At 38.0% G+C, this 8,724-nt stretch overlaps 1 long non-coding RNA gene across 1 annotated transcript; it reads right to left on the minus strand.

Moving 5' to 3' along the window:
* Nucleotides 1–214: 214 nt before the first annotated feature.
* Nucleotides 215–3,069, minus strand: LOC141911322 (uncharacterized). Its single transcript, XR_012620010.1, has 4 exons — nt 2,672–3,069; nt 1,445–1,531; nt 950–1,121; nt 215–309 (listed from the first exon to the last, which is right to left on the minus strand). It is a non-coding gene; the product is annotated as an uncharacterized LOC141911322 (long non-coding RNA).
* Nucleotides 3,070–8,724: the final 5,655 nt, after the last annotated feature.

Raw genomic sequence — 8,724 nt, forward strand, 5'->3', positions numbered from 1 at the left:
GCAATGTAAATCTTAATAATCAGTCCCTGTGACAACATTGAACTTTGCCTTTGTAATGGTGGTGGGGGAGGGGGGGGGTACTTAAAGCTTAGTTGACAAAGAACCATGAGATGAGAGGTGAAACACTTCATATAAAATTGCATGTTTTATTTATTTATTTGCATGATAAAAAGTGAATTTCTTACAATGACTTGAATCTTCAATAGTTCAGATGTACCGTCTACCGTATACATGTATCTAGGTTATGGTTTTCCGTGAACGTCGTTATTTTCTTATGAGTTTAATGGCAGCTACTCGCTAGATCATTGCCTAAAAAGAGAGAATTTATGTGTTACTGATGCTTTTGCATTCCATTGCCATAGCAAACTAATTAATGACCAAATATCGCGAGCTGCTAAATTACGCTAAAATATCAAGTTCGTTCGTATCATCTCGATAAAGTAGCCTGGCCACCCTCAGCTTAAGAAACGCATGTGCAATGTTCTATCAAAATCATTGAAGAAACTGTTTTCATGCACAAACACGTATTGTAGCGACAGATTAGAAGACAAAGCAATTCAAACCCACCTTCCTATCGCTCAATCAGGTCTTTAATTATGTCGTTTTAAACTTTTTTTCGGAAATAATTCAGTAATTTCACATTCGCTATTAAAATAGCTTCAGGGACAGCCGAAAATGTGGAGAGCTCTCAATTGGCAAGCTGGTGCTGCCATCATTAATTGGTAATGCGCAATCGCAGGGCCCAGCAGATCCACTGAGTAAAAAGTTAGTGCAGATTATGTTTTTCTTCTAAATAACTATGGTAGCAAACGAAATGGCTAATAGGAATTTGCATTCCGATTCACCTGGCATTTTTTTGACAAACAGGTTCTGTCATCAAAGAGTGAAGGCCTTTTGATTGAATATACATTGTAATTCGTTAATTCATCAGGAGAAACTGAGGACTTACCTCCCTCGTACATGTATCATACCCAACGACTGGTGGAAGTTAATACGCTACGGTTTCTTCGTGTACCTTGACGCCGACGGTACTCCGTATTTCACGAGTCAGTGACCAAAACATAAAAATGTAACGTGCACTTGTTTTCTTAACAGTAATTGTCAATACACAAGTTGATATTCTACAAAATAACATAATAATTCCGGATCTATTATAGCGAGGATTCACCTGACATTTTACACAGTGCATGCGCATCTGCTTATGATTACAGAATGACAATATACAGGATAAGCGAAAATTTTCATCCCATATGTGGTAAAGCCATACGGAATACAGAATATTTTTTACGTTTCTAATCCATTTAAAATTTGGAACTATGCCGCTAGTGTAAAATGATCGCATAACTGATTTGAACAGAATACTAGAAAGTTTGTTCTGAGAACTAAGTAAATTAGCCGTAAAGGAAACAATTCTCGATTGAATTACTAAGAAAGGGGGACCTACCAGTTTCTCCGTACAACATGGACGTTGGCGTACTATTTTGTGCTTTCAGTACGTGTCTGAAAAGTCTTTGTACAGACTCGATAAGATCTATGTTTGAGAAAAGAGGAGCATACTTATTCATTATTGCCACCGAAATAGTTCAAATGATGATTCACGATAATAAACCGTTCCTAATAAAACTTATAATTGATTTGAAACTTCTTTCTTTGGAAGAGACGCCGTGCGACAGTTTTAATGATACACGCTAGTATTAAGAGCGCGGTATAGTACAGCGTGTACATATACAGGTACGTACATTATAACATGTAGATTACATACTAGCGCTGTTACGCGAACAGTTGTTGAATATACAACGTCAAAAAACTAATATTCAATAGACAATAACAAACGAAAAAGCGCATAAAACTGTGTGGAACCAATTTACTCTGATGTCATCAAAAAAGGATGCCATTTGTCGACCGTCCATAAACGGCGTTGTAGCTGCCGGCCTCTGTCATCGTCTATCTTTTTCCAAGAATGCATTTTATTGGAAAAATAAGAGAATGACAAGACAAATCTAAGCTAAGGCTTTATTGAAATTGCCATACTAACTAAGTTCGGGATACTAAATTAGAATGACGATTTCATTATAATTCTCACAACGCACAAACTATAAGCGAACTAAGCACGGCGCGAACGTCAAATGAATTGTTCGCCATTTGTGACTCCCATAATTACGTAAGAGGTGCCGAAATTCCGAGAACTTCCCGTATTCACGTCGGAAACACAAATATAGGTCATCGCAAGTAACTTATAGAAAGCGGATAATTTTCGATGCTTTTCGCGTCTTTCTCGGAAAATATTGCATCGTTCGTCCGAAGCTTACCGGCCTGACCTCCGCGCCTCAATTCAAGACAACCCCGTAAGTATTACCACTGAATATTGTGCAGTAATTTAACATACTTCTGGCAGACTGCCAACCAACACCCATGACATACGTAAACCAAAACAAGAAACGAAATTCTCAATATGGACTTTCCTTAATTACATAAGTGTATGTTTAATCAGCATCAAAATTAACCAATGGTAGTCTAAGATAAGAGATTATAAGCAGAACAAATGAAGTGAAAATTATTGGATTGAATTCAAATGATGGGAGAAGACTGTACAGACTATTAGATCGAAAATAAGGACGGAAAATATCAAGAAAAAAATGTCATTTTTCGAATTATGAGTGGAAACGCGTACCTATCTTCGGCATGGAGTTTTCTGGCAGAATTCCAGCCGTGCTCCAAGTGATCAAAAAAGCATAAGATGTCCCCTTGATTGAATCCAGAAGTTTTCATGGAAGTAGTCTGTCTATTGATACGAACTGCATGATGATTCATCATGAATATACACGGTAGCGGGTATTCCCCACTGACTCAAATAAAAACTCTCCACGTTCGTGGTGTGACGATTTCTATACACTGTGTACGAAGTTTGTTAGTCAAATTATTTTCGTCAATTGAACATATTCCAAGATTCACTCCCCACTTTCGCAATTTTACTGCTCTTCTATAAAATTCACTGCTTTTCACGGCCGGCCGCGACGCACCCTGGCAGATGAATCATTTGCAGTTGTTTCCAAGAAAACTTTAACTAGCTTTTCATATACATGCACAGATCAATGCACGACATTGCTGCGAGTATATGAGTCTCGCTGGTGTGTGAAGCATGAATAATATGTAAAAGGGCATGTGTTCTTCCGAAACGAGATGTAGTACCAACAACAAATAAATAACTAAATTGATAAATAAGCAACGGATTCCGATAAAATTCAATAGAGTTAGAACTTTTATTACTGCATTGAATGTTTTAAAAGTTTCGAAGAGAAACTAGGCCTCGTTTGGAAGTTATTTTGTACCAAAGGTAGAAGGTTTCATATGCGATAACAAAATGGACTTCGCTAAAGCGAAAGTCCATAAAAATTAGGATATTAGCAATGCTTACCAGCGGCTTACGTTACTGTCATCCGTAAATCTGCAATATAAGACTTGCTCACTCATTGCTGATGAAATTTTTATTTTATCAATATCGTTCCATTATAATCACGAGGTGCCTGGACCTCTCCCATGGGTTCACAGCGTTCATCGCACCGTCAGGTTCCGGTCATCGATTTTTCATTGCTATCATAATTGAAATGTCATATGCCATATATGTAAGTGTTATTGCTTTCGATGACGAAAATAATAGAAAAAAATAATCGTGATGATAGACATCACCATTTCTTGAATTCCTGCCCGTCAGTTCAGTCGAATCGTGAGATGTCATCCTCTAGGGTAGCAACCCTCGAAGCAACTCATGTGAAATCACCAAGGTAGTTTAACAAACGCGGGCGAATTGTAGCAGCGGAGATGGCCATGGTACGTCATGTCATTTGGGGGGTACTGGTTTACTCGACCCAGAGCATCAAATTATAAAATCACAATCATGCAAGTCATGTAACTTACCATTATCTTGTGCGTTTATTTCGTCAGCAAAAGTGAGACGTATAAATCTTTTGAATCGATGCTAAAACTTTCTACGAAAATGAATGCCATGACAGAACGACAGCAACAACAACAACAACAACATGCTGATCTGTCCTTATTGGGATGCGCGATACTTTGCCCAACGTGGTATCAAACTTGTAACTATATGACTTACAACTCCGAAAATAGAAGTTGTGGGATTCCTTTCAGAAACTATTCTGATGTTCTCGTGTTATACGATCTGGATATTCCAAGGGTCCCAGCATTCTTTGAAGAGATGTTCATGACCGGTAAGTAGTTGTCAGTGGTGGGTTAGTCAACCTACCTTTTGATTGTTAGTTTTGCTACGACGTATAACTGTGTATGTTTAACATGTTCTAAGTTCTGTTGTTGCGGATTATGGCAGTGAGATACAAGAAAGGGACTTCCTGTATCGTAATCACATACTCTTTTTTATCTTTTAACAGCTGAATGAGATATTTTGGATTTTGGCCCATAAATCTACTAAAACCGCTACCTTTGCGCTCGCATAACCACATTTCTTATAAACAGTTTGTCAGCTGTCTGGTAAATGGTAAATACATGTGGTGAAACACCTACCGCATATATTGGAACTAAATATTTCGGAAAGTTTTTTTTTTTCTCAGAACGTGTCGGAAAAATGTTTTTGCAACAGAAAATGAGAAGAAACTACACGTTTGTGCAAAAAGGCATGAAGCTCAAACCACGTACTAAATGAAAATATTTCGTACAGGTGGTATTCGTATGAATTAATCTTTCTTTTACCATTTCCCATCCATTTTAAAACATTGCGGTGATAATTTTCATGCGTTGTTGGGTGGGGGCGTACTGTATTCACTTCGTCGTCCGTTCGTCCGTCCATCCGTCTGTTCGTCCGCAGAGGTTTCCGTATCCTAGCACAGACCCTTTAACAGATTTTCCTCAAATTCAACTGTTGTGCTGAACGATATGAGGTAAATAATTGAGTCGATTTTGGGTCCTGTAGATCCAGGGTCAGGGTCACAGGAAGCCATTTTGTAAATGGTATTTCCGGGTTCTAGCTCGTAAACGGTTTGAGATAACAAACTGAAATTCTGGATGAATTATTATAGAGACTGTGGGTAACTGCTTATATTTCGGGTCATGTAGGTCCAAGGTCAAGGACACACAGGACTGACTGATCAGGTGAATGACTGATAAGATTTCTGCTCCTGAAGGTCAAAGTTCTAGGTCATCTGTTTTGTATTTCTTATTTCCTGCATTCAATCATAAACGGGTCGACATACGCTCGGGTGTATATTACACCCAGGCATTTCACCTAACGTGAGGCATTAGTTATCTTCAGCGACATTCGGTTTTTTTATTTTCGGCCTAGCTCAATTTTACCATACTTCAGGTAATTAAGAAAAGTCCTCAAGATAGCGATGGTGCAAGTTTTCCTGAATTTACGATTATGTAGTAGAACCCCTTCGTTGATGCAACCAGGCATGATCTTTCAAAGGCCACTTTCAGTACTGCGTAAAATAGAGACATACTTGTAGCTTAAATTGTTTTCTCTTTTGCTGATGCGTTGGTTCCGTTGTTCATAGCTACCTCTGGAGACCGCGATTTATCTCCTGGTAGACCTTTATGATGGTTGGATAGGTGCACCATCTACAGAAGAACCACCACCTGGGGTGTAAAATATAGATGTAAATGTATCTGGAAAAGTCCAGTCGTTGCACAGTGGAACCCCTTAGGTCTTAAAAAGGTATGGCATATATTGTTAGATACCCATACAGCCTCGAAGGTGACATGGTGAAAATGAATATTTCCTTTTTTCGTGGGAACGAAATAATCTTTCTGTCTGAAATGATATTTCCGTGGGAACGAAAACTTTTTCGTTCAAACCAATTAATCTTTTCGTTGTGAAAAGCGGTGGCATGGAGACATTGTAAAAATATTGATTTTTACCTTCATGACGTAGTCATGAAGGTTATAAGATGGTAGTGAGTCGATGACGTCATTTTCGTGTCGCCACTTATAACTTGTTGGTTGGAGTTCAGAGGAAGATTTGTCAAACGAATAAATACTTCAATCTTATTTAATGCATAGTGTGAAATTTCGCTTTTTTAAGATATTTCCCTAAATTATAAGAAAATGCCGAAAGTTAGACCGTGGGAAAGTTTTTATCGTTGAATGGGCGAATCACGGCGGCAGAGTGCACCTGCGATAAGGCGGAAATAGTTCAATGTGAAGGCGAAGATTTTAAATGATTAGACAGTCGGATGTGGTATATCAACTTTTTTCAACTATAGTGCTGCTATTTCCCCAATCAACTTGATAGATTTCGATTGTTTCTCATAAGTCAACACTTGTTATTCAAGTATGATTTTAATGTGTGTAGAGATACATCGTGACTAGCGTATTGAATGGCGGCGCCATGTTTAAGCTGCGCGTTGATAGTTGAATAGTGGAATTATAGGGTGGAATTATCTTGATTGTATCCATACGAAGCTCATTAAAGGTTAGTGTCAACAAATGGTCCATTACAGTCGCTCTAATTTATGTGGAGAGACCCTCTTAACCGGCCTACTTGACTGACCTTGCTTGAGCGGTCGCTGCCGGCGCGCTGCTTCAAAGTTATGAATAAAGTACTGTACAACTGATTGTTAACATGCAACAAATACACCACTAATGAAATATTCCGGATTGATCCACCGCATAGTTTTTTCATAGTGAGCATTTTAGTATATGAATCAATTGAGATGATTGACAGACGCGGGTGCGGTCGGCGGACCAGCTGTTGAAGAAATTCGATGTAAACAATAATTTTAACCACGTGCGCGATGAAAACAGGGACATCAAACTAAGAAGCACTTTTTGATTACATGTGATTTGAATAGGCATCTGTGCTAGTTTTTCAAAAAGTCGTATCTTAATTGACTCCTATTACATAGGCCTAAGCCAGGAACTCTGGAATTGAATTGAATTCGACACAGTAATTCGCCTGTAATTTGCGATTAATCTTTTTGAAAATTAGCAGAAGATTGGGTCTGGCGAGATGTCCACCCATATTGTAAAAAAATGGCATTGGTGATCAAATATGGCTGCCATTGGGGTGGCCATGTTGAATTTCTTGTATGCACGATGCAGCCCGCAATTCTTGATGGATTTCCACACAATTTGGTGTGAGGATCAGGGTCAAACTGTCCATGCCTTTTGGTCATCGGCCTTCAAATATGGCCGTCAGGTCAGCCATCTTGAATTTCTAGCACGAAACGGCCTGCAATTCTTGATGCATTTTCAAGATACTAGGTGTAAGAAGTTTGGTAGGAAATGTCTACCCCTTGTGTCCACCAGGGATGCCATCCATCTTAAGGGCAGCTAAAATGGGCTTGTCTTTTCATGTAAGGATATATTAACAGAAAATGAATATTATCGCCACATAGCCTATACCTCTTAACTATCCAATTTCCGGTTCTGACTAGCGCCATCAAACGAGTAATTCAAGAACTTGAATTTGTCGATATCCCGTATTAGTCCATCCGATCGAGGGACGCTCGTTTGAATTTTCAACGCGGCAAAACTCGTTAAATCTTGCATCTTTGCGATGACTGGTTTTCGCAAAATCGATTACTCTCATCAACATGGAATGATTAAACACGCGATTCGCCAATAAATTATTTTTCAGTAGGAGAGTAAGTCTTTGGAGAGGATTTTCTGTAATTTACGTTAAGCAATAACTGAAAGTTTCCTTTCTTGTAGTCCGGGACCATTGAAGTAATTTATACTACCTTGTTTGCCCTTTTACGATCTTGTTTTGTTCATTATATGCTTAGTCAGTGCTGTTCATAGAATAGAATATATTTCGTCTAATGAAAAAATGTCCACTACGAAATTATCTATCAGATGAAAACTATCGAAATGAAGCTCTATAATGTCGGTTGCTGATGGCTAACAGCTATCTTCAGATGGAATGACCAGAAACAGAAAAATCATATCAACTCACATGACATCTAGCCCCAGTTTTTTTTTTCAGAAACAAAAACAATTAGGGGTAGGGCCTACCTTAACACAACAATAAACAGTTTAGATACTTTAGTGGCAATAGATAGCAGAGTAACACACGGTAAAATAAATCGCAGTCTAATACACAGTGTCTAGTATCTAGTAGATATTCGATTATGCGGAGAAAACCCCGTCTTCAAATTAGTAGATACGTTATGAATATTATATTCCCAATGATAGATGGGTTCCGAATTCTGAAAATCAAATTGGTTGTTGGTATTGGCTGCGAATACATATTTTAGGATTTACGTTTATATGAATGAATTCAATGATAAAATAAATATACGTATGCCATTCACCAGGATCAATATGTCGCCTTATAGAATAATGATATGATAAACTGTGTTCATTTAATTCTACCTAAAATAAAGTTATTTAATAATAAATAATAACTTTATTTCGAATAGGCTTATTAATTGGGCCTGGCCTATTAACTGTTAGGCCCTACTGTAAATATTTATTAGCTGTGAATTGTATATCGAATTATAAATTTTAGCGTTGAAATTGGTTTTCAAAGGATTTGGTTTCCTTTACCTTAATTAAATAATAAAACATTTTTATTTTCAACACATTTGTTTGGTTTTATGGCCATAAGGAATCCCCTGTTTGATACATGTACCGTACACGTATGTCTACCCCGGGATGCGGCTCGTATTGCCTTGCTCCAACTATAAGTTCAGATTAATCTAAAATCAGTCATGATTCAAAAGTTCCTAATTCTCTCTCTTGGAAATGGCT

This window comes from Tubulanus polymorphus, chromosome 9, assembly GCF_964204645.1.
Source record: "Tubulanus polymorphus chromosome 9, tnTubPoly1.2, whole genome shotgun sequence".
Lineage (NCBI taxonomy): Eukaryota > Metazoa > Nemertea > Palaeonemertea > Tubulaniformes > Tubulanidae > Tubulanus > Tubulanus polymorphus.